Source organism: Betta splendens, chromosome 3 (assembly GCF_900634795.4).
Source record: "Betta splendens chromosome 3, fBetSpl5.4, whole genome shotgun sequence".
NCBI classification, from domain to species: Eukaryota; Metazoa; Chordata; class Actinopteri; order Anabantiformes; family Osphronemidae; genus Betta; species Betta splendens.
The window spans coordinates 18755586-18781458 of record NC_040883.2 but is presented as its reverse complement, the minus strand read 5'-3'; the positions used below and the strand labels follow the sequence as shown (position 1 = coordinate 18781458).

General features: G+C 42.2%; 1 long non-coding RNA gene across 1 annotated transcript; it reads right to left on the bottom strand.

The window, feature by feature from the left end:
- Window positions 1-629: 629 nt before the first annotated feature.
- On the bottom strand, window positions 630-25256 carry LOC114852737 (uncharacterized). The gene is made up of 3 exons (XR_008694256.1): window positions 24634-25256; window positions 2450-5464; window positions 630-1873 (listed from the first exon to the last, which is right to left on the bottom strand). It is a non-coding gene; the product is annotated as an uncharacterized LOC114852737 (long non-coding RNA).
- Between the last annotated feature and the right edge of the window lie 617 nt (window positions 25257-25873).

Genomic DNA, 25873 nt, shown 5'->3' with positions numbered 1-25873 from the left:
CCCTTTGATCTGTCTCTCATACAGTTGATATAAATGCATCCAGAGTAAGATGCCAGGATGTGGACTGTACCTGCTCAGCACCAAACATCACAGTTGTGAATGTACTGTGAAGCGGCAGATAATTTCCTCAGGAGTCAGCAGAGACAAAAAAGAATATGAATATTAATCTGAGCCTCATCAGGTGGCCTTTAAAACACCTCCAGAGCTAATGTAAAGATAACGAGTCTCCTGTAACTCTGCCGCCCAGTCGGGACGCTGTACCTGAGAGCAGCTTTAATCTGACATGAGCAGGAGTTGTTCTTGTCACGCAGAACTTTGCATAACTTATGGCTGCAGTGGAAACACATGGACTCAGTGAGTGGCTCTGAAGCGTCTTATCTACATTCAGTGTTTCATCGTTAGTAAAGCAGCGTGTCAGTGCACTACGCCATTCAGAATCTAATTAGGCCACAGACTAACATAATCACTGTACAGTTCAGCTTCATTAAAGATAATCTCTGCGCAGACACAGCTGGACAGCAGCGCACTCCCTCTGTCCCCTCTCCTGTCATTGATTGGTGCACTGATTTGTGGCATGTAATCCAATGCCCTGTGACACGTTGTAACTGAGGTTAAAGATGGCAATTTAATTATGTGTCAAAGGTCACATTACAGACGGACCCTCCACCCATTACCACAAGGCTGATGATTAGTGACAACAACAGCAGCGTAACAGACAAATAGGACCGGTGCTAACAAGTCATCTTGTACATTTCATGTCACCATGTACTTATACGTTTTATATCAGATTTCTTGCCCAGTTAAACAATGTTTAAATAGTTGTTTTTCAAATAATATTAGTAGTCAGTTGATATTTACAGCTTTAATTAAATTTGTGTAAACAATAGCACAAATCATGTCATGCACTATTGCCACACAGTCAGAAACCTGATGAGGTTACGTTGTCTTTATTATTAGGTTTTAATGAAAGCACATGAACATAAAATAAAACCACAGGAATAGGCCAACCTCTGTAACTAATATGATGGCAATAATGTTTGCATCGCTATATGAGTTTTAAGATCTGGACGGGGCTCGTGAGCCAGTCGTCATCACCGATGTTGACGTCATTCGTCGTGTTTTTATATATTCAGTATTTGACAAACCTTAGACTATAAAAGCAAATTGGCATCCTGTGGAATTAAATGAAGACGGTTTTGGGGACTACCATGTATAGCATGACATTTTATAGTGTTCATTAAATTTAGGGCTATAATCAGCAGCCAGTTAGTGAAGCTCATATGGGAAGAAGAGAAAACAGCCTGCTGGGTTCTTTACGTTGTTTTCTGTTAAAGCAGTGCTCAAGTGCCCTTATCAACACTGATGGGATTTTCTTACTGTAATCACTCCCGCTTACACAGATGCCTTCAAAAGATGCTTGCTATCCAAACAGTGTGGGGCAAACGTCCAGTCGTCTACACTAGTCATAAGCACTTAATGTCTCAAAGGTTCATCTGCTTAATTACAAAATCCTCAGCAAAACAGTGAAACATTGGAGGTATGTGACACAGTCCAACCAGCGTATTAAGTCTCATAATATCTCCAGAAGCACGTTTAAATACATAACCACACTGAACAGTGACTGTGGAGGTTGAACTTCACCATGTTGAACTGGCACAAAGGCTTTCTTGGGTCGAACCACTCATCATGTTGGCTTTAGTCTGTTCTATCCAGACAGATCGTTAGTGAATCGGAAACGAAGAGTTTATGATCAGAAGGTTCCGTCCGTGACCTCCGGTTGCTTCGCGTTCGGTGGAACCTTCATGGCTCCTTTCTGAACGTCCCCTTTTGATTTTGGAGGGAAAATAAATGTGGCTCCTACTTGTTTATGATGCTGTGAATGAGAATAAAGTTATTCCATTGTGTCACTAGGCCCCTGGGTACAAGCACTAACATTTCTATAGCCAGCCACATATGCAAATGATAGGGCAATTGTAGATATACAAATATGTACCCATGGTCCATGCGGCCTAATGGCCTCCCTCCCTCTGGCTAGCTCAATGGCTCATTTAGATATCTGCTTGGTTTATTATGCGAATAAGTCACGCCTGGCTTGTTACGACCCTCTAGGTTCCTGTTTCTGCTGTGTAGCTGAGATGTGTGGTGCTCAATTAGGCCGCCTGGCTGGCAGAGTTAACCCTTTGCGCCGCATAAGCTGTTTTTTCCCTTTCCCTCCAGATGGGGCTGGTACAGTGTGAGGGGGGGTCCAGGCAGGGATCAAAAGATCAATCCTAATACAGTGCTACGACGCTGACCTCTCAGATGTAATAAAGGCGCCATCTTTCACCCTGGGGGCCTATTTCGAGCCTCCCGCCCCATGAACAAACCTGGTATCTTTAAATTAGCTGACTTGCTTGCCCTGCAGGTAATTGCATTAGTTTATCAATGTTCCACACAATTTATTACTCACTCCAGCACCAGAAGAATCCCGGTGTTAATGTCCTCTGTGAGGAGACGGGGCAGCGAGCTCTTTGTGTTGGAGGGCGTCTGGATGTTTATGCGCGTCTGCTCGCAAATAAAGAAAAGCAGACACCACGACACCATTAAGTGAAATTACAGCTTTATTACCACTGCCAGCGTTTATCCATACAGATCTATGCTTGAAGTGAGCATAGCTGGACCAAATGAGAACCTTACATGAGGGTGTGCATCCTTATTTCAACATCTGTATAATTTAGCGGTGACCTTATCGTTGCTCTGAGGCGTCAGATGAGCTCTTCCTCATCTCTGCGTGTCCAGATCCGGTCCTTCTGTGATCAATATGGCAGTAGCACTTGTATTAAAACTTTATATGACATCAGACATTTTGCCTTAACCAGCGCTTAAATCAGATTGTCTTTCATTACACTAAGCACAATATTACTCTCTGCACTCTCTTTTCCGAGGAGTTCTGTGGCCAGAGGCTTCTGCGTGCCTCCCTCACATCTGTATGCATTATGCTTCTGTCTGAGGTAATAAACAGACCCTGCTCTTATTCCTTCTTGCTGGTATCATTATTTCTTGCCCCTCAGATGGATTATAGCCCACTGTGCAACATGTAGATGAGTGGCGCTCCTCTGATTGCCTTATGGCCATCAGGCCGTGCATATTTACTAGCCATGAATCACGGCGCACAGAAAACCCACAGCCACATATTCCAGTCTTTGTCCCTCCTCCTCCACTCTGCTCCACTCTGTCTCGGTCCTTCGGTTGCTCATTCCCGTGTTTTTCCTTCAGATGTCTTTCTGTCACCACATCCCCCCGTTCTCCTCCACTTTTTCCTCCGTCTTCCCTTGTTCCCTTGATCCTGCTCTATGCATTGCTAGCTGCCTAATTAAAACATGTATTATTAATCCTGCCATATCTTTGTCCATCCCTCTTCACTGCTCATATGACTGCTACATTAAGTGTAAATTGTTTCGCTGTAATTCCCTTTTAATGTTCCTGTTACAGTGTTTCTGGCCTGCTGAGGCGGAGGAGGGGGAAGGGGGGGGGGGGGGGTGAGAATGCGACTGAGATCATAGGCTCTTACTGTAACTTACTGTGTTTGATGTGTTGCTTGCATATACTCCAGGCCCTGTAATTAGGTCTGTTTTACAAGTCAAATGTATATGGTGCCAATCTGCAAATTGTGAGATTAATAAAATGGAAGTTGTTAGATGTTGCTGTTATGCTTGTTTCTGCTGAGCCCCAGGGAGCGCGCAGCACACTTCAATGCTTGCAGCCTTTTCCTTTATAACAGCTACTGTCCTGTGAACACAAAACCAGCCCTGCCTTCAAGTCAAGCAGGATTCGAAATGATTTTTGGGTCGTTTGCTCCTTTAAGTAGAATTTACCTGTGCCACTGATTTAGTTTTCTTTATTTTATTGAGATATTAATGTTTGTGTCTTTTGCTTAAACGTCTTAACAATCATTGCTTGTGATGTGAAACTTATTTTACGTATCGAACTGTGACCAGAACACTGTGATACTGATATTTAGTAACTTGTGTGATCCAGCTCATCTGGAATTAGCAAACAAGCCATTGACCAATAAGTATTACCATTTTTTTGCCCCCTGCTACTGAACATTGTTTCCTCTAAGCCTGATTTCCAATAACACTGTGCTGGTGCTGATGGTCCGGTGGTATTGATTCGTAAAGGCCACCTGATTGTTAGGGTGCTGTAAACCTGGTAATTTAAAACCTGCATCCCCTCATTGTCACATGATGGGCGCAGAATGAGATTGTAAGAGACCGGATGAGTGTGGTGGCAATAAATAAAGGCTGCGAAATATAATCTGGCAGACGGACAGCGGCTGTCGATGAGGTCGGCTGATGTTCTCCAAGTGATTAACAGGCCAGAGATGATTAGCTGTGGTAAAAGGTACTGTAAAAGGCTGGTATGGGGACATTTCCTCCTCATATCCAGCTCCGTCTTTGGTGAGACACACGCATGAGTAATGGCTACGACTATCATGTCACACAGAGGCTCCATGTAGAGACTAGGTAACAGAAGTGAGGGCCCGTTAATATTGTAAAACAGTGTTTAAATATTATAATTTCATTTGTCAGAGGGGCCCCTCCTTGCACTCCATTACCCTGACAACCATCCTTCATCAGCTGAATGAGTACATTATTCATTAGCACTAATTATTTTCACATAACGTCTGCCCCGATATATTTAACCTCCACATTGCACACGGGATAATGGCCTTGTAAAATTGAATTGTGAGAAAGAAGCGGAGTTGAAAAGCTCATTTAAAGAACATAAAAGAGAGGGAAAAATGGCGAGGGAGGTGCAGGAGGGGGGGGTTGAAGAAGCTTGAGTGGAGGCTTGACAGGAAGAGTGTTAAGCACTTTGGGACATGGAGCCCCAGAAGTGAAAGGACATTTGTTCCTGTCTCATTTGCATGCTAAGAGAGGAGCCTGGTGGCCATGAGTGGGCTTGAAGAGATACCTAAACGGCCTGTGGGTTGAACGTGCCCTCCAGCCTTGAAGTTAAGACTCCTCCTGAATTGACACATGACCCCAACCATTAAAACAGAAATACATGTGCACACACAGCGGGAGCAGGGAGCAGACAGTGTGTTTTCATCTATCATTTTCTCTGACTCCACTTATGCTCCTTGTTTGTACCTCCCCTCTTCCTCCGTCTTCAACTCCGTTTTCTCTGTTCCTCACGTCCTCTTCGTCTTCTTTGTTCTGCTTTTTGTTCAGCTGCTTACTTTTAGACACTCCGCCGTCTGTGGAATCACTCACTCAGGCCTCCTTTCAAACCCTCCATTGAGAATATGAGCATTTCCACGTGGGCAATCCTAAAAAGCTCAAGACTAAGAAAGGCTTTAATCCTGCTTTGAGGGTTTATTCATTCATACATATCATACTAACATGTACAGTATTTACCTCATGCTATGCAGGACTCGCTGCTCCGTTTGCTGTATCTCTGCTCACTTTCACACAAGTACCTGGAAAAAAGAACAGACGCAAACGTAAGAAAAATACATATTCACATGTTCAAGGCAAAATTATGACTTAATTACAATGATAGTCAATTTTTTGTGACATAATTGTAAACTTTCTAATCAAAAGTTAAAATCGTAAAACATTTGGTACTTATCAAGTCTAAAAATGGCATATTCCATTGTCTTGCTCAGCTGACAAAGTTTTATTGTCACTAAACATCAGAAACTCTCTGGAGCACACATTCGATTGGAATAAAGGCTCAGTTTTCCCCATGACATCACTAAAGACATTTGTTTTAGCTTTTGTTGTTCTGTCGTTCTCTGATTCTAGTGTTGCAAACGTTGACCGTGCACCTCCCAGGCAACGCCATGTGACTGCACTGCTTTGTGTGCTTGATGCTGGGTAATTGCAATTCATTTCAGCTGGGAGAAAATATTATTCCAACATGTTTTTGCGGTTACGCCCAGAAGGCAGAGCGCTCTATGTATAAAGTATCTGTCTCTCTGACATTTAGATTTGCCTTTTAAAGATGACATTTTTCAAAACTGGCATTTCTTCATATGTTTTCTACAGGCGACAAAATTATTCTTTTACATCCCAGCGTTTACATAAGTGTCTCATTCATCGAACTTTGAATTGTTCACTTGTCTTGTTTACTTCAGTGTTGTTGTTATCTTTTAGTGCAATTTCTATACCTGATATGCAACATTTTCTCATATCACTTAAAAGATGCTTCAAAGTACGACTGTGCACAATCGGTCGAGTGTTGTCTGGATGGTCAGTAGTTAAAGGGTGTCAAAAGTTCCATCTGCAAAGAAGCTAAATACAAAGTGTCTATTTGTCATGAGTGTAATGTTATATGGGCACAAATACGGTCAGCAGCAGCTCCATGTGAGGATGGTCGTTGACGTCTCGCTGAGGATTAATGACGTGCACATTGAGCGGACATGCTCATCTTTGATTGACTCCCCCGAATCACTGCAGATTTGCAATTACTGCACACTGGTGCCTCAGAATGAACCTTTATCCATTCTGCAAATTAGCATGCTATCCCTAAATAATTTCCTCAACAATGATGTCGAGGGCTGTGCATTATGAAATATTCAGAACTCAATTTTCCTTTTCTATCAGACTTGGGAAAGATCCATAATTACGTGATAATCCACAATGTAATTCATTCTGAGCACTTTGGGAATTTGAGTCCTCTTCAAGACAAAATGTTAAATATGTTGGTGAGATGTGATGAAGCGTGCTTTGTTGCATTTGTATCTTGGGTTATTCAGTTAGTCTGGTTTTACCGTTCCATGCTGTTATCTGCATGACAATGCAATTAGTCAGAAGTAAGGAGATCCTGTAATCAGAGATGTCATATGCTGATAGATGTCAACCAACAGACATCTGATAATTAGGTAAAGAAAGGAACAGGGAAAAGAAAGGATGGGGACAAACCTTTAGAACAAACTAAAACCATAAACTTCCCTCAAACATGCTCCTAATACTCCACAGTAGCATTGTCAGACATTGTGTGTTGATAGAACCTTATGAGAATCCTGGGCTGGTGTTGGATCACATGGTGCGGGCTGATGTGGGGTTAAGGTTCAGAGCTATACAAATCTACGCTCAAAAGGAATGTGTCGTATAAATCATCAGCAATCTGCTGTGCATGAGGCTGGAAGGATAGAAATAGGGGTATATACTGTATGTATATATATATATATATATATATATATATATATATATATATATATATATATATATATATATATATATATATATATATATATATATATATATATATATATATATATATATATATATATATATATATATATAAAGAATAAGAATTATATAAATGAGTAGCATTTATTTAAGTAGCACTATCTCAGCGTAAGACATTTAAGGAAGTGGGTCATAAAAATCCTTCAGCCAATGGCTTTAGAAGCAATAAATTGAAAGGGAACTGACACTTTTAGCTCTGTTATTGTAATTCAGCCTTTGAACTGCACACGCGACCGACGTTGCAGGGATCATCAAAACAGCTGTCAGTCAATGCAAAATGGCGTTAATGACACGCTGCTGGTACAGTGTGAGGCCCAAGTGATAACAGCGCTGGGCTTAAAGGCCAGGACTGTCACATACGTGTGTGTGTGTGTGTGTGTGTGTGTGTGTGTGTGTGTGTGCGACTGAGTGGGCGAGCGAGCAGGTAATTCACCCTCTCTCTCCCCCGCTACTCCTGTAGCTCGCTATTTTTTCAGCTTGTTCCTACTTGTTTTGTTTTCTTGCTGTTGTCCAAGTTGTACGTTTACCGCTGTCTTCTCAGCAACTCGCTGAGCTTCAAGTCTGGGGAGAATGTGATTACAGAGTTCATCATCACCAGCAGCCCAAATCAAGTATTGCTTTAACTTAATCCTCTTCACCGTGTCACTCCCTTCACTCATCACCATCATCTATAACAAGAATACATTGTTATTGCAATGGAAAATTAAAATTGCAATACTCAATCTTGTAGCCAGACTTACAACTAAACACACATTACATTTAGAAGTTCAGATATATAGTAATTACCAGTGTTAAAACACAGGTCTTTACCCTACAATCCCAAACAATTGTAACTGAGCTTAAGCTGTTTTAAGGAAGAGCAGGGTTTCTACTATACATGATCCACACAGTTAAATAATGGGTTTTGAGGGGCGTATAATATATATGTCATAAATTTAAATCACACTGCATGTCAATGAATTGCATCTAATAAACAGATGTGGTGAAATAGAGGGATCAGGGAAGATGCAGCCAGTTTTCAGTGAACTGTACGTCTGTTGTCACCACATTAGTCATTTTCCTAAAAAAAAGACATTTTTGTCAGTGTAATCAACCCTTGATGTGCCTCATTTTCTCAGCACCATTTTCTGATGAATTCCCATCTACGGAGTATTTCCGAATACTTTGCCCAAGGAGATGTAATTTAAATAATATCAGTCACCGTGCAGCTGCCAGAATAAGAATTATGTCCACACTAATATCTCATGTGACATAGAGCAGAGGAAAGACTTTCCTCCTGAATAACAAAAGTGCAATAATTCACCCAACGTTATTATGAAACTAATTATAATGGGAAATATATATATCTGAGTCCCTTTTCCTGCCTGGGTTCAGAACAAATTAGCAAAATGATCAGTTATGTTAATCTTTTTCAAGATGCTTGACTATCATTCACATAAAGACCACAAGAGAGATGTTTAATGTTTGTCAATTGGCAGAGAAAGTAGTTGACAGGAGGCCATAGACTAAAACATATCCTCAGCATTAACTTTTCCATCACGCCATTCAGAGGGCAGAAGAAGAATCATATAAATATTAAACGTTAATATCACATTTTCCACAGTGTGCAAACTAACCACACAACAACAGCCCGCTGCACTTTCCAGACATATTTTCATAATTATATCACTATAACAAATTTAATGAGCGCAATCAGCATGAACATTTTTGCCTCCAAGGAAGCAGAGGTCCCAGTCAGTGACAGAGCGAGTCCCTGGTCAGTCTCTATTAATTTGCAGAGCGCATTGTTCGGATGTCAGGGTTTGCTGCTGAGTCCGCTGCACAAGTGGGTCCCAAATGAGACCTGTGTGTGTTTAATGGACCTGCTGCTTGACGTTTGCTCTGTTTTGCTTTTCAGCTTGTCTGTTTTCCAAGTCTGTGACGAATACAAAAGTCCTCTGCATTTGATACAGTGATGGATAATCGACTGAGGATGAACCTATGAAAATAAACACTGTATTCAATCATTCCAGTTGAGGCTGCTGACAATGTAGAAGACTGTGTGAACAGGGACCACAAACACAGTAGTCTGGTTAAAGGACTAGATCCAAATTAAGATGTCTGTAGTTGGACATTTGTTAGTTTTTGGTGGTGTTTGTAGCCTTTAAACTGCTTTTCAACTCCCCTTTTCAGCCATGCAGTGCACAGCATCAGAATCCAGCTCAACTCTGTCACATGTTTGATTTTGGCTCACCCGTTTGAACGCTTTCGCGTTCTGAGCTGCCTGTCCTAATGAGGACAGACATCTGGACCGATCTCGTAATACGAGGCTTTGACAAATGTCACCCGTGTGTTCAGCCCTTGCCCCCAAACCCATCAGGACACATAAAGCTGTAGCACAGCCCCTGTTAAAGGGCTGCACAGGAGCATAAATTGGTCTTGGTGCTTCTTAACCGTCCAATTTGCATGGGCCCTACACAAAGGGGCTAACAATGTTTTACCAGACAAACACGCACAACCTGCCAAACATACGTGCAGGTAGGTTGTGCAAATTAAACCTATGTTTGAATAAAACTGAGCCTTGAATTTACAAATCCAACTGGTGACCGACAGAAAAGATGGAATCACTGAGACAAAAGGGAAACATTTTTTTCTCAAGCGGGTGAATAAGGAAACACAAACCCAGAGAAAATGGAGAAGCAGTGCCGATGGGAAAAGGCAAGATGGAGAGGGTTGGTGGGATGGGACTGTGAGTAGTTTTATCTGGTGGGCAGGGAGATGGCAGCGGGAGGATCAGTCTCTGTTAGAGAGAACACGCTCCTGTTATTAAAGCCATTTATCACTGGCTGAATATTCTCCCTTTAATAGGCTCTGTCGTTAATTACCCAACTTTGTCAAGATACAAGTCGGAGGCGCTCTGTTTTCCCTGCCCCGCACACACACACAGACACACACGCGCGCACACACACACACACACACACACACACACACACACACACACACACACACACACACACACACACACACACACACACACACACACACACACACAAACACAAACACACACACACACACACACACACACACACACACACACACACACACACACACACTGGCGGATGAGCATTTTCACAGGTGGAGATTTTGGAATAGATACAGACTCCCATTAAATAAAGCATTTTGTCATGAAAGTGGAGGTTGAACAACAACAACAACAACAACAACATCTGTATAATATGACATCTAATACAACAATCCTGTTTTCAGAGGATAATGATTTTTATTTCATTCTGTAAAGGAAGTCTAAAATGCAAAACATAGAATACGTTGTCTATATCTTGTTGACATTTTAGAGACAATACAACAAATAGGTCATTTATTCATATGTGCAGACACAGCATTAACCGTTGCTCTGTTTCAGCTCTCATGAAGAGCTGGCCTGCTCTTCTGCCTTTGGGCACTTTCATTAGTGGGACTTCATTTATGTTGAGCTAACAGCTGCCCCGTGTGGACGGCTATAGGACCACAGCCACCTCGTCCTCCTCCCTCCTCTCCTCTCCTTTATCCCTAATCAGGCTCTTTTGTGATGCTTTTATAATTAGGTACTTAACTAGCGCACGGAATGGAGCTGTGGCTGTAAAGCATTTACAAGGGTGCTCGATGGGACACGCCAGCACCTTTTGTTTAGCAATTAGTTTGTCTGTGAAAGGGACACAGCGAATAGGCCGGAGCTCCTACTGCCAGAGAGAGAGAGAGAGCGAGAGAGGAAGAGGAACAGAGAGGCTGAGGAGGAGCAAGACGGAGGTTCAGAGCCTGTCAGCAGCAATAAAGATGGTAGCGCAAAGATTTGCTACAAGGGCTGTAAAGTTTACAGTCTGAGGAAACTGATCTGGAAATGAATAAAGCGGCTCTGACAAATATGATGATAAGAGACTGGGGGAGGCCTGCGTAATAGGGATCTATTTTTTGCACACTACTGATTAAGGACTGTCTAAGTGTCTGTAGAGATTCCCACGTGCACAATGCGGTGCAGGCAGAGTTTAGCATGTGCCCCAGTAGGCTTTCCTTTAGTACCCAGTCATTTACATTGTAGTTATCCACCGATGGAAGAATTGCAAGGCAGCGTGACAACCACTCCATTGATCCCATTGGCCTGATTAGCTCACCAGTGTAGCGTCAAAGCAAACTAATCAGATACATTGATCATGGAATACTTTTTAACGCTTCCCCGGGCAATAATATGACTTTTCTCAAGTCAAATCACTAGTTAGTTATCTGTTGAAGCATAATGTCAGACGTCTGGGATGTAACACTTCCTGAGATGTCAGTACGACTCGATGCTAAACTCTATCACTGCAGCGATAATGGCAACATAATTTCATTTAACTTCCAGAAACACTGGCATCATTTTTGTGAGCCTCGTTCAGTCAGACAGTAATGAGATCCTGTAGGTGTTGCGCACTTCCTTCATGGTGCCGCTGCTGTTGTCGCTTTTGTCCAGGAGAGGTTGCTATGTTCCCTGCATATGCAGGCGCTGAATAATCATGACACATCTCAAAAAACTGAGAGGCCCCGGCAAGAAAAAGATACTGGTGATTGTAGCCTCAAAATCAATGTCACAGCCAGACATTGTAACGCAACACACAGCCTGGAAATGCAAAGACATGAATATAAAATATAAAATATTACCACACCAAGAATAACTAACAGCTGATTTTTAGTAAAACCCATCCCTCTGAGAATCTGAAAATCCACATTAGAAAAATACTTTGTTGAGCTAAGCCTGTGCATTCCCTCATCACTGGGACCCATCTAATTGATTACAAATGTCATTTTCATCATTGACAGTAGGGGGCAGAATCCATACATTGATTGGACCTCCATTATGTGCAGGCCACTAATTGTACTGTACTGTGATGCCTATCAACGCACGTTACACAGCTCTGACTCACGTTATGTCGGTCCTGTTGTGACTGTATGGCGCGTGGCCTTGTAAAAAGCAATTACAAGCAAAAGAGCTCAGCTTTCGTTTCTAAAGCGAGACTTCCCTTCGCCTATTTACGCCAATATCCAAACAAGCCCCGCGACAGATGCTAAACAGCTGTGAGAGATACGAGCCTGTCTCTGATACTCGTGTTCCTGGAACGCTGCTGATCAAAAGCTGTGATAGCATAACATCCCTTCCTGTCTGTCACACCCTCAGGCTAAACATCAGCGGAGCACCTTGCAGCTGGAAAACGTTTCCATGACAAAGGTGAAATGTTAATCTGTGACTCCTCTGCTTTTTTGTCACTTATCGTGTCTGCTTATTCATCTTGTGATTCGTACCAGATACGGTCGCCGTGGTAATGTTACAGCCCCAGCAGGGAAGCTGTGGTGCAGAATATGCAGGTATGAGGCAAGACCCCTGTGCTTGTTTGATTAGTGCACTTTATCTGTTTTCTGTTCTGCTTTTAAGGCATTTGTTGTTGTTTTTTTCTGAAATTATTTAATAAATGCAATCTAATAAATAACACTGGAGCAGAAGGATTTACATATTCTGCCATTATACAGTAGTGGCCACCTGCTGATAAATTGCATCAATAAGGTTTGGCCAGAAATATGCCTCCATACACTCACTAGACCAGTGGTTTAAACCCTTCCTGACTTGTAGCCTCTTCCATGAAGCAATATTAACCTAATGTGTGTGGTTCCGTTTAAATTGAACCATTTTTAACAGAAGCATAACCCTGTCCTGTATTCTAGAGATCATATCAATCCTTAAAGAAAAATGATGGGTAACATCTAAAGCAGGACACTGAAGGTGTCCTGTAGTGGCTGATATTAGTCTTCATAATTTTAACATCGAGAGAATATTATAAAAGGGTTTTTTCAATATTCTGTCCTCAGGACTTTAGTTCCCTTTTAGGGATTTGACTGAAAGACCAGGAACCACTACCTTAGACGGCCTCCAATTATGACAGGAAATGAAGGTCCCATCAGCGGTGCCTCTCCTCCTTGACACTTAATGTCTCATCCATCCATCAACATCTAAGCAGGCGCCGTGCATGATGGTGTGTGACTTAAAAGCCCCTCTAGTCAGACCTAATTAGCCATCGCTTAATCGGACAAGTTCCCGTACAAGGGCACAAAGTGGATTGCAGGGAGCAGTGACGAGCTCCTCTGAGGTCGACTCAGCAGAGGAACATGAAGTCAGACTGTACCAGCGCGTGAGAAGCCCATTTGGTGAAAAATCAGTACGACTCAGGCTTGAAGACTTGACGAGGAGCTTAATAGTTGGCTCCTACTAATGACTTTGGGAACAAAACTAATGTGAAACATCAATTATAGTTTGCACAACACACAAACCCAGAGGCCGCGTTTTCATTTTTCAGTCAATGAAGCTAACAGACGGAGAGACCCCGGCTTGACCCACATTAACCATATCGCTCTTTCTTTTGTCTGCAAGTGTAAATCCGAACAAAACCTATTTTTGTTGGGGTGGAAACAAATCCACCTTCTGTCTTATTTTAAAACCGATGCTGCTGCGGAGCCAGCAGTCAAACAGCAGTCAAACGTTTGGATGCGCCTTTGCAATCTGTGTTTTTTCTATTAATAATGTGGAAATTAATAGCACTCCCTCAAACTAAAACATATATACATAATCCTGTTGCAATCACATTTTCTACAAAATATTTTGGCAGTTAGTTTAGAACATATGAACTATAAATAGGGCAGAAGGTGAATAGTAAATAAAGGACTCCTCTGTCTAACTTTCTCTGTTGCTCCTGTGTCTCCACATCCATTTAACAGCTCTCGTGTTAATCCTTTTTCTGCTGTAGCTGTTTACATTTTTTTACTGGATCTCTGATGTTAAGGTTTGAAGTATGATTAAGTCACCACCCGGCCAGTGGAGGCAGCTTAAAGGGGTTGCACGATGCTGAAGCTAATGCAGCCTGTGGTACAGGACAGATGGACGAGTGATAAATGGGGAGGAGGGATGGCAGCGAGTCGCTTCTTGTTGGCTTCGTTTGTGTGGAAATTAGGCTGACATGGAGATGCTGCATTAGAGAGGCTTTCTGAGGTGCTTGTGTAATCCAAGTGGAGAGCAGTTAGCACTTTAGAGGACGGGACAGGAGAGGAGGAGACAGGAGGAGGCAGCGGTGACTCCTCGCTCCGTCTGTCCCTGCAAACTAAAATATTAAAAAGCCTCTGTTTTGCCTAGTTGAACATGCAATGACGTGACACAAACTGTGAACAAAGACATTTCACACATGGGAGTCCTCGTTCTGGATAATTCATGACTACAGCCACGCCGCATCGTTGGCCCTGGACATAATACAGCTGGCAGATTTATGCATGCATTTAACAAACATGAAGAATGCTTTAGAGGCCTTTGTCAATTGTTAAAACCTATATTTCAGAAGCACATAAGTGAAAATTATTACCTGTTAATGGGCCGATGTTGTTTGTCTTTTTCAGTCAGGGAGATGAAAAAACAGTGGCTTGTTCTGCTTGTCTGTAAAGTCAAAAGTCAAAGTATAAAAAAGTCACAGCTGAAAAAAAGTGAGTATAAAACTAATTATTACTTTTTCCAAACAGCAGCACATTTAGGTATCATGGACTTCAGTTAGATGCTGAATTAGATGTTCAGATGTTTTTTTGAGCATATGCAGAATCTTCAAAAACAGCCTGGTTAACTTAACTTACTTATGAGTATTATGTAGCTTTAAATGCTTTGTTTCCTTGTTTCTTTAGATAAAACTGCCAAAAATAAAATGTGTATTTTAATGTGTTTATAAGTGTACTCTGGTAAAACAGCACCAAAAACTATTCAAAAAATATTCAGCCAATTAATATACTGACTGACATTAGCTAATTGTAGAAGTAGGGAACAAAACCTGAACAGTACAGAACATGACAAGCTAAAACAGGTAGGGAATAAATTAACAACAACAATAATAAGAACAATAGCAATAAAAAAGCCTATTATAGTATATATTTTATATGTTTTTAGTTTTACTAAACTAGGAAACAAAATATTTATTAGACTACGTTTTTATTCCCTGCCTCATGTCCAAGCAGCCTCTCTTGATGATATCATAGCTTGGCCTTTCAGAGTGTGTATTCCAGTGAATATGATATTCACACAGTGGAAGTCACAGCTCACCTGTGAAATAATGTCACAGCTAAAGTAAGAAAAGAGCGAACTCAGGTCCTGGCCTGGCTAAATCCAGTCTGTTGGCTACCTGAACCCTGAAGACACACACACACACACACACACACAAACACACACACACACACACACACACACACACACACACACACACACACACACACACACACACACGCACACGCACACGCGCACACACACACACACACACACACACACACACACACACACACACACACACACACACACACACACACACAGTACAGTTGCTGTGGGCATGAATTATGCATCTTAAAAAAGATGGTTCTTATGATTTTCCTTTTTCTGACCTTGTTTTCATGCTATTTTTCTTCTAAATTCTATCTCTATTATTTTCTGCACCTGAACTGAACTATAAGCTAATGCATTCATACTGCATGTAGTGAATTAGCACATTTTACCTTGATGGCAGGTCATTGGCATCCCATCCATGTGTGTTCATAATGGATTTTTGTAAAAGCTCTGCTCTTTGCATTTTGTAGAGAAAGACATCATCTAATCCTTCTCATGTTGATCTTGAGGCTTCTTTTATTTTTAACAAGTAAATTTTTGTTAGTAGTTTTGTACTTTTAATTTTAGGGTCTACAGACAGATGTATTATTGCTGTACTCTGTAAAATTCCCTGAGAAATAACACATATGGGCTTTGGGAATTAGGTTATAAATAAAATATAATTTAATTTTGTTTTCCTTTACAGTTTTACTTGTTTTCCTTTAAGGTCTGGTTGACTGCTGCTGTCATCCATAACATCAGGACCAGTGCTTCCCCTTTCGTTTAGCGGATCAGTCAGGTCTTCATGGTCGAATTTCTTTAATGGCTACTGTCGATGAGCAATGGTCCAAAACACAGAAGGAAAAGACATCTGCGCAGCAGAAATCTAAGAATGAAACAGACCACAGTCTGATGAGTCCAAATTTGTAATTTTTGGTTTTGATGGCCAAGTCTTTGAGAGACAAGATCTAGTGAGGAATGGCTCCTGCCTGTACGTTCCCATTCAGAAAGTACAGATGAGATGCGATGACGTGAAGGAGCTTTCCTCTCCAACAATTCTGACTTTCTGATCTTAAAGACAGCACTGTTGGTTTTTCAGAAGAACAATGGAAAAACGCACCTCTAGGCAACATGAGGGTAATTTTTACCAAGAAAGAGAGTGATGGAGAGCTGCGTCCGATGACCCAATTCCCCGACTCAGATGCTCGGGCTGTGGTGAAGGAAAGCAGCCAACAAGTGTTCAGCACATGTGGAGATGGACGTTTTCTGGGCGGCCACTTCACGAAGCTGCTCCAGAGAAGGTCAAAATGTTTAAACACGACTGCTTTAGAAGAATAAAACATTTAAAACATATTTTGCTTTGTTCATGTTTTTGCTTATTGTATGTTGTTTCATAGTTGTGATATTTTATTAATGTACAATATAGGAAATAACAGAAGCAAAGAAGATGCTTAATCCAATCTGTAAAAGGTTTACTGTGAAAGTCAATGGTGATGAATAAATTATACACATCATCACCGCGGGGAACCTAATTTGTACTGACATTCAGCGAACATGTTTTTAGGAGACGTGGAGGTATGGGTCAGCAAATTAAACCATAGTGCACATTCTGTTAGTGCGCACATGCGTTCGCACGTGAGCGTGTGTGTGTGCAAACATGTCAGATAAAACAAACCCAACAGCCGAGGGAAACTCCAGCCATAATTGTGCGGGTGGCATTTTAGAAATACTCACACAACAGGGGTCAATTCATCTCCAGGTCACTGAGAATGACATCATCAAACCACTATTAACTCTGCAAACAATCCAGCCCGGCTGCATGTGTATTGACAATGGAATCCTTCAAAACAAACCGCAGGCTCCGGGCTTTGCCCTCAATCTAAAACCATAACCTCAGAGTGAATAACAGAGAAGATGTCCATATGAGCAGGAAGGACCAGCACTGAGGGTGGAACACAAAAAGTGACACGGGCACAGATGTGAGCGGCCGGTACCGGACGTATGAGCTGTCCAGCCTCAGCGTTAGGGAACGATGTGGATGCGTCCGGGGTGAGACCCAACCCATTCAGGTCCACTTCCTCCTGTTTATCTCATCTGATTAACTCGTTAATGGACATTTCGATGCATTCAGGGAGTTTTGCTCTGCACCATGTAAATACACCCTTATTTAAGGTGTGAGCTTCCCAGTGGTCAGCGAGCACAGAAGGCCAATGTGTGTATTGACATACAAATGTGCGGAAGGCATCCAGGCGCACCTCGCAGTTCTCTTTGGGGGGGAAATAATAGCTAGCCGCCCTGTTGTTAAATAATTAATGTGGTCTTTCCAATTCAGAAGTGGTCCACGTCCACGTAGACGTAGAAGCTTCGCTCCTTTCCGTCTCATTCCCTGTCTCCTCTAACCAACACAATGCCTTCATCTGTGTTTGTTGGTGCCACTAACACTCAGCCCACATAATGGATGTGTTCACAGGCAACTCTTCTGTCCTCACTCATTATAATTTTACAAAGTCATCAGTGGGTTTAAGTACAGTCAACTGTAGACAACAACAGATTCTGGGATAAAACCTTCGTGAGGCCAAAGTGTTAATGAAAAGGGTAAAAAGTTAATGAGTAAAGTAAATCTTTACGATCCAGCGCCTCAGCTCGCACCCTCTCATCGAGCACATGTTGGGCTTTTTCCCCTCCGCTGTTTGTACAAGAAACAATCCTATTTGGAATAACGAGGCAATAAAAGTGCACAGGCATATCGGAGGTTATGGCAGGAGCAGTCACATGATCAATACCCTCCCACTTTCTGTCTCTTTGCCCCTTCCACCTCTTTCTTTGCTTTTCTTCTCTCACCAGCTTTTTCTCCCAATCAATTAACTGCCCCCAAGTAAACAGATCTGTCCCCACGCTCGCTGCTCCCCGCTGCTACCAGATATCCCTCATCCTGGTCCCGGCCAAGTCCGAGAGAGAAACCGGATCCGTGACACGACGCTGCAGCCAGCATGTGCGTCGGGGTAAGACGGCTAAATAAAGACCCGTGACATCATCTACGGATTCTTTGTCCTCAATGACATCATGACCTCTGAATGGGTCACAGATCAAACATACAGTGACCATTCAGACCCTGACCTTTCTCTAGTTTCTCTTTAAATCCAGTGGAAGTCCTGTAAACCTTTCACTGTGACAAGATCCATCCTGGCTGTCGGGTGTCTGCAAAAGTTAAGAAGCAGAATTCAGAGCCATTATGAAGTATTCTTACTCTACAGTCCTGCAACTGCTAATGCTCCAGATCTGATGCTGTGACGGACATTTTGACAGGGCAGACATTCATTATCACAGCTCAGATTCACAGACTAGACTTCTGCTCTTTTATTTAGACCTCCATCTGGAAAGCCAGCCTGTCCAGGCAGGCTGCGCAGACAGCGTGTTGCAATTGTTTATTAATGAAATATGTCTTATATGTCTGTCTGCTCTGCCCTCAGAGACCTGACAACATGCCAACCATATTTGCATTGCATTTATAAACATAATGTTTTTATCAACTCTGCAGCATGTAAACTGTTATCGGAGGACCCTCCTACCCCTCATGACACCACCCTCCATTAACTTGCCTGTTCAATACACTAGGTGAGGAATCCTTGTACGCAGAATTGCTCATTCTTGCAGCACCACTGCCAGTGAGAGCGGAGCTGCAGGCAGCACCAATGTAAATCTCCCGTGACCCTCAGTAACATGTCGTTATGCTTGCTAATCAGATTTAGAGACAACAAGTGAAAGGATGGCCTCCCTGGACCGTTTGTGTCCACAAATGGATCTGCTTAATATGGGAGATTAATAGACTACGATCTAATCTTCCATGTGATTGAAGCTATGATCTGGTTACGCAGAAACATGATGGATGTTGAGGTGGTTGCTTGTGAGTTAACCCTTTCCAGGCCGAATGTACGTTTTTTGGAGCAATTTAATGCCTGTTAAAAGGTCAGCGATGGTTACAGTCCTGTCCCCACAGCTGCTTTTTTATTATCTTTAGCAGGTTTCCATGGTATTACATTTGTAAAACACATACAAGCATAGCATCATAATGTGTAATCTTTCTCACAGTCCCACGGTGTCACTTAAGAGACACACTCAAGGTCGGTGCTTCACAGAGTCTGAACAAACGGTGACTGAGAGATATCCTTGAGCAAAAGATAGCAACCAGGAGCACCTCCACTGATCAATACAAAGACAACCTGTATATTTATATGACCTAGTGAAAGCACAACAGTGCAGACATCTGACTGGAAGTCCTCTTTTGCAGTGCCTGAAAACATGCATGGGCCCATAAACGTGCAGAAGAAAGCTTGTGATAACAAAATCAATTCTAAACATTGATCTCATTTATAAAGTTCACAATTAGAAAACAACACCACTGCCTGTACTGCATCTCATTTCAGCCTGTAGTGGATAAACCACTGAGGCCTAGTTAGTAGTTACAGACACAATGAATGATGCCTCACAGGCAAACTAATTACCAGGTACTTAACAGTCTGAACCTTAAATACAATCTGTCATAGGCTGATGAGGGACGCGAGCACGTGACCGCGCTCTTCTTTTTACCTCTCTGTCTACATCTTGTTCCTTCCCTCTTTATGTCTCATGCTCACACTCCCTCCATGTGCTTCTCTCCCACTCGTCTCGCTTCTCTCAGGGAGCCAGCTGGGAAACTGGCCTTGGGATACAAGCTTGAAGCGTGCAACCATATGCTGGATATTTTCATGAAACGTGTTTGTGAGCGAGGCGCAGGCGTGGGGAGGGGACGGGTTTCTTGTCGAAACGTACTACAGTGCGCTCGCTAAGTAGGACATTTATCTGGCAGTGGTTTGTCTTCCCCTGTTGTGCTTGTGTGTGAGTTCCTGTGTTCCCTCTCTATCCCACAGCTAAACGCCTTCCACATAGAGGTTTTCTTTAAACTCACACACACACACACACTGCAAACTGTACAGGAGGACTGCTGAGAGGGAGCTGCAAGACACACTGACACAGCTTGCTCATTAGACAGTTTCTTCTTGGACTGAGGCCAAATATCTGCAGGTCATAAACTCACTCACTCGCTGAACCGGGGAAGTGTTGAAAAGCTAAACATCTCCTTAGGACCACCTTTATTATCATTTACTGTACCGTACCCCTGTCACGCTTCATCTATACATAATGAATCAAAATATATAAAATACAGTGAAGCTACAGTGTCAAAGGCAGCACTTGGCCACAACATAATAAACACTGTACAAAACACACTTTGCTCCACACTGCACAAGAATAAACACATCAGTGTTAAATAATATAAACCAGTTCATACTATTAGGTATTCATAGATGAAATGTGTTAATTAGTGGGTTTTCGTTTGATCCTGACAGGCGGTTTTTCCTGGTTCTTCCTTAATTTTTACATGTTTTAACAGGCAGGAGTGTGGCTGAAGTAAAGTAAGTCTGTTCTCTAATATTGTAATAGTTTGACATTTCTCAAAATGTCAACTGTTTTTCAGCTTCTGAGAGATTTTAGCTTGACCACTTTAAATCCAACAATTACTCAAACTTTTCAGAATTTCCTACTGTGGCTGTTACGTCATGTTTATATTCGCCACTGAGAAGCCTGCAGTAATGGCTGTAGCATTTTAGGACACCCCCCTTCACCACCCTGCCCCTTTTCATGCTCACATTTGTAGCCCCTGAGGGTAAGAGTGAAGAGGCAGACTCCAGCTCTCATTAACCTACTGACTGGATAAATCAAAGGGCAGGGCAGACAGGAGAACCTCAACCCCAGCCATTCAGATAAGGAGAACACCCTACACCAGCTCGTAGCCTACAGCCCAGTGATATATGGATCTGCAGAGGCTAATAGCAAAGTATTGACAGGGAAATGGTGTGCTTATCCTGCTCCTCCATGCTGGGGAGAGGTCCCCAAAGCAGATGGGATACACTTTAGGGAGAGGGGAAAAGAGGAGGAGCAGGATAGAAGGATGAGATAGAACTGTACTGGGACAAATTAGAGTGTTTATTGCTTTATTTCAGCTAATTTGTCTCAGAGTTGGAGGCAACAAACACAACAATGGGCTTTAGTTTCTGTGTAAATAACGGTACTTGCCTACTTTTTTACTTGACTGTTCTGTTAAACTACCCATGGGTTGGCTTGAAGAGGAAATACAGAACAGCTTTTAAAAAATAACAGTATTATTATTTATTGTATTATTGAAAACAATATGATTAATTTAGTTTTTATAAAGTATAGTTTATGCAACTGAGCAGAAAATTCCTGTTTGCTAGAAGGTTCAAAAACCTCGTCAAACCTAAAGTTGGAGGTTAGTAGATCTTTGTCATGAGAACTTCTGTGCATGTGTGGAAATTAGCAAATACACAGAGTACGGGCAACAGTGTTGTCTCTGACAAGAGGCAATAGATCAAGATGGTGGCCACCCCTTCCCATTGGTGGGGTCTTTAATGTTGGAGTCAGTAGGTTATCGTCCTGGGGCCTGCACCTTACTCTAAGTGCCAGCTTTATCAAGCACAACCAATTCTGCCTCCGATGCAGCCGTGGATGCAAGAGATGGGTCTTAATGGCAACACTTCATCACCCTCAGAGAAGGTGTGCAGAGAAACTGCAGCCTCTAATGTTAGATAATGAGATTGTTCAGTTGCTGGACCAGCAGGTATAAGGTGCATCGTTGCTGTAGTTTGAAGCTTATATCTGTAAAATGACATTTTGACCCAACCATGCTGTCAACCAGTATGAGCCGCCAAAGCTGTTGCAGTTGAAGCAAAGACTCACACAATCTAAAACTGATGGAAGCAGGTGAATAATCCCAGACTGGAGGCATCCCAGTAGCTCTATATGGCAACAAGGGGACAGGCAGAATGAATGGTTGATAAGGGATCTGAGCGTGATACAAAACAATACAAAACTGTTCTCAACTCTGAAATAAAATGAGTCTGCATCTGCATCGATGAGCACCAAGGGCAAAGACAATGCGCCGCCCTGTCAGTGCCAAATGCCCGTGTTCCTCCAAAGAAGGCCGCATGTGAGCGGCTCTACATCTGGACGCCAAGCACTGCACCGGGGCCTGTCTATGACCGTGATTACCCACTTGACATCTTTATATCTCCATGGCAGAGATGCTCTTCCATGGAGCTAGAGAGTGAAACGCAGAATGCCAAAGTGGCCCAAGAGTGCTGGTGTGGGACATCAGAGTTTTGTGTTGAAATAATTAGCCTGCTTAGCTGCCATCTGGGCTCTGGTTACTGGCATGTGGCATAAGCCAGGTGCTTCATGGGTAATACCACAGAGAGACATATAGCAGATGCTCATGGGTAGAGCTTTCCACCTTGGCACCGGCCTGGAATCAGCTAATCCCTGTGCAAATCTGAAGTAGACCCGAAACAGGAAATGCCTGCTTTGAAACAAGGCTCTTTCAAACACGTCTAAACACTGACAACAATTAGTCGAGGAAAGTTCAATGAAGCTGGAATAACACAAAAAGTGCACAATGCTGTTTAGAATAACTCAGCAACTTTGCAATCTAACCATGCAAAAATCTATGAAATTGCTCTTTGCTCCAAGATAACTCTACTTCATCCAACGTAAAACACATAACAGATAATCAACAGTCTTATCTGTGAGAAGCAGGTGCCATTTAACGACTGCTCGTACGTGGCTCAAAATCTTGGGAGGTTTAAACCTTTTTTTGAGCCGTTCAGTAGGCCAGTAACTTGATAAGGCCCCTGGATTTACTCGATGAAGTAGAAAGTTCCTGAGCAAGCAGCAGGCATGTGGTTGTTGTTCCCAGAGGGCTGAGAAACTGTATCTGCCCTGGAGGAGCATCCTCTTTGGTAAGCACTTCTTATCCAGGCCATCACTGCAGGCCGATAGCGGCAGGGTAATATCCAGTAACTGCAGCTTTATGTGCGATCCAATACTTGGATCAATCTCTGGGACAGGAGGATTTGCCATTAACCCCTGAGATCTTTTTCTCATCCTCTCCTGTTTTGTCTGATTTCTATTGAATCTTTTCTTTTTTCATGTCACAGCAAAAATCACAATGAATGCATTAACTTGTACCGGGCAGATATGATTTACCATAATAGCTCATTGTTTAAATGTGTATTTCTTAAAAATGACATGAATGAATTCCAGTGAGTGGAACACATGAAAGTGTGAGTGTAAAACCACGTGGTTCAGTTCGTCTGCACTGGAAGGTGAGACAATGAAACAATACAAAGGCTAGTATTTCTGTGTGTGCAACATGATTAAGTGTGTGTGTGTGTGTGTGTGTGTGTGTGTGTGTGTGTGTGTGTGTGTGTGTGTGTGTGTGTGTGTGTGTGTGTGTGTGTGTGTGTGTGTGTGTGTGTGGAGGAGAGATGGTGTGAATAGGAAAGAGACAGTGGGTTTGAGAATTTGTTTGAAACTCCCAATACTTCTGGGAGTTTTGCTCCATATATTCTCCCATGTGACTGAGCATAAGAAAGTCAGACTGAACCAAAAATGTGAGTCTGTTGCCAAGCATTTCTAACTCCCGCTGAATATAAATGGATAAATTGTCTGTGAAATTAGTTTAACCTGAACTGATTTTTCCTATTTTAAATGCACTTACATGCTACAAAATGGCCATGATGGTCACATGAAACAACAATAACACACAAAAGGACTATAAATGACTATAAATCACTGCAGATGTGTATTTTTTTATGTATTATTAAAATACAAAATAGGTAAAGTTTTAAAATACAACTTTGTATTATAATGTATGTGAAATTTTATTCTTATCCTAATGACAAATATTTTTCCCTAAATAAAAGGAAATATGTGACACAGGTGGGGCATCTCACAAATTACCAGCTTTTAAAATTCACTTCACAACTGAGTGAAATAATAATGAGGCAACAAAATTGAACAGCTGCAAGAAATATTTTCTTCTATAAATATTATATTATAAATACATTTTTAAATATCTAACATAATGTTTTCTCATTAACGTACACTAATTAAATTCCTTGTGGTTACACTACATCCTGAGATAGAATAACCTGTGGCACCTAGTTATTTTACGTTAAACAATAATAGAAAAGTTTTAAACCTAACCATAATTCTAAGTATTCAAAGTGAAATAAAACCTTTTTTCTACTGATAGACAGCAAGAAAGACATTTCCAAATGATTTCAAAAGGCAAGCAGGGTGAATCCACAGTAGGTAAAAGTCTGAGAAGTCACTTACCGCAAGTGTTTCTGTTTTAGGAGGGTCAGGACCCCAGAGGTTCAACGCAGGTGTACTGGAAGATTGAGCACGTCCTCTGGTTTCCAGAACGTCAGAGGCCACGAGGCAGCTAGCTGAGCTCGGCTACATCACAGCCACACGCATGGATGTGTGCGAGAGTAGCGTCCAGGTGGGCAGGCAGCCGGTCTGACAGAGGGGCTGGTCAATCAGCCCGGCAGCAGAGACAGGGGACAGGCACGCAGGGAGAAGGACTGAGCCGGACTGGGCTCTGCTGCCAGGCTTTTTCGCCTCTCCTTCCCTGAATGAAAGCAATCCCTAAGAGTGAATGGGTAATGAGAGACCGGCTCCTGAGATTTTAGCTTTCTTAATCATGTTCATAATTAATTCAAGAACATTGATAATTTCATTACATTCTTTTTGTCTTATCAATAAATGATGTGCCTGCACTTTTGGTCTTGTGTATACGAGAGAGAGGGAGGAAGAGAGGGAGAGAGAGGGACACAAGAAGTAATACTGCACTAAAAGCACAGGAGATGGAAAATGATACAAACAGGGAAGTGGTAATTATAATCGTTGACCAAGCCACTGGCAGCACAATATGAAGTCAAGTGGCTACAAATAATTAATAAGGCCTCCTAGAGCGTGTGTGTGTGTGTGTGTGTGTGTGTGTGTGTGTGTGTGTGTGTGTGTGTGTGTGTGTGTGTGTGTGTGTGTGTGTGTGTGTGTGTGTGTGTGTGTGTGTGGTGAGTGTAGTGAAACATTATTTCACTGGCTTTCACTTAGTAAACCTATTAAACATCATAGTGTTTCCACCAGCATCATGTTATACACACTATTCCCGTTAGTTTGTGACACATTCACCTTTAATCCCCGAGTTTGACCAAAAAACAGTGTAAGCAGCTGCCTGTGTTATATCGCCCTTCAGCTCCAATAGGGGTTTGTGTTTCAGGGACAGTAATGCACTGTAGTAGTTTTGAAGAGACTGCTCCCCTCCCTCCTTTCTCTCCCCTTCACGGATCCACTGTCAGGTCAAGAAAAGAAAGAGAGAGAGAGAAAGAGAGAGAGTGAGAGAGAGAGAGAGAGAGAGAGTCACATGCTGTCCTGTGGCATATATAGTTTCCGGTTATTTGGCAGCAGGAGAAATTACATCATATGCATTTTTAATAGTTCATCTTGAGAATATTCAATAACCCTTCACCTCTGCGTGCACACTGTTATAGATTCTACGCTTTATCAATCG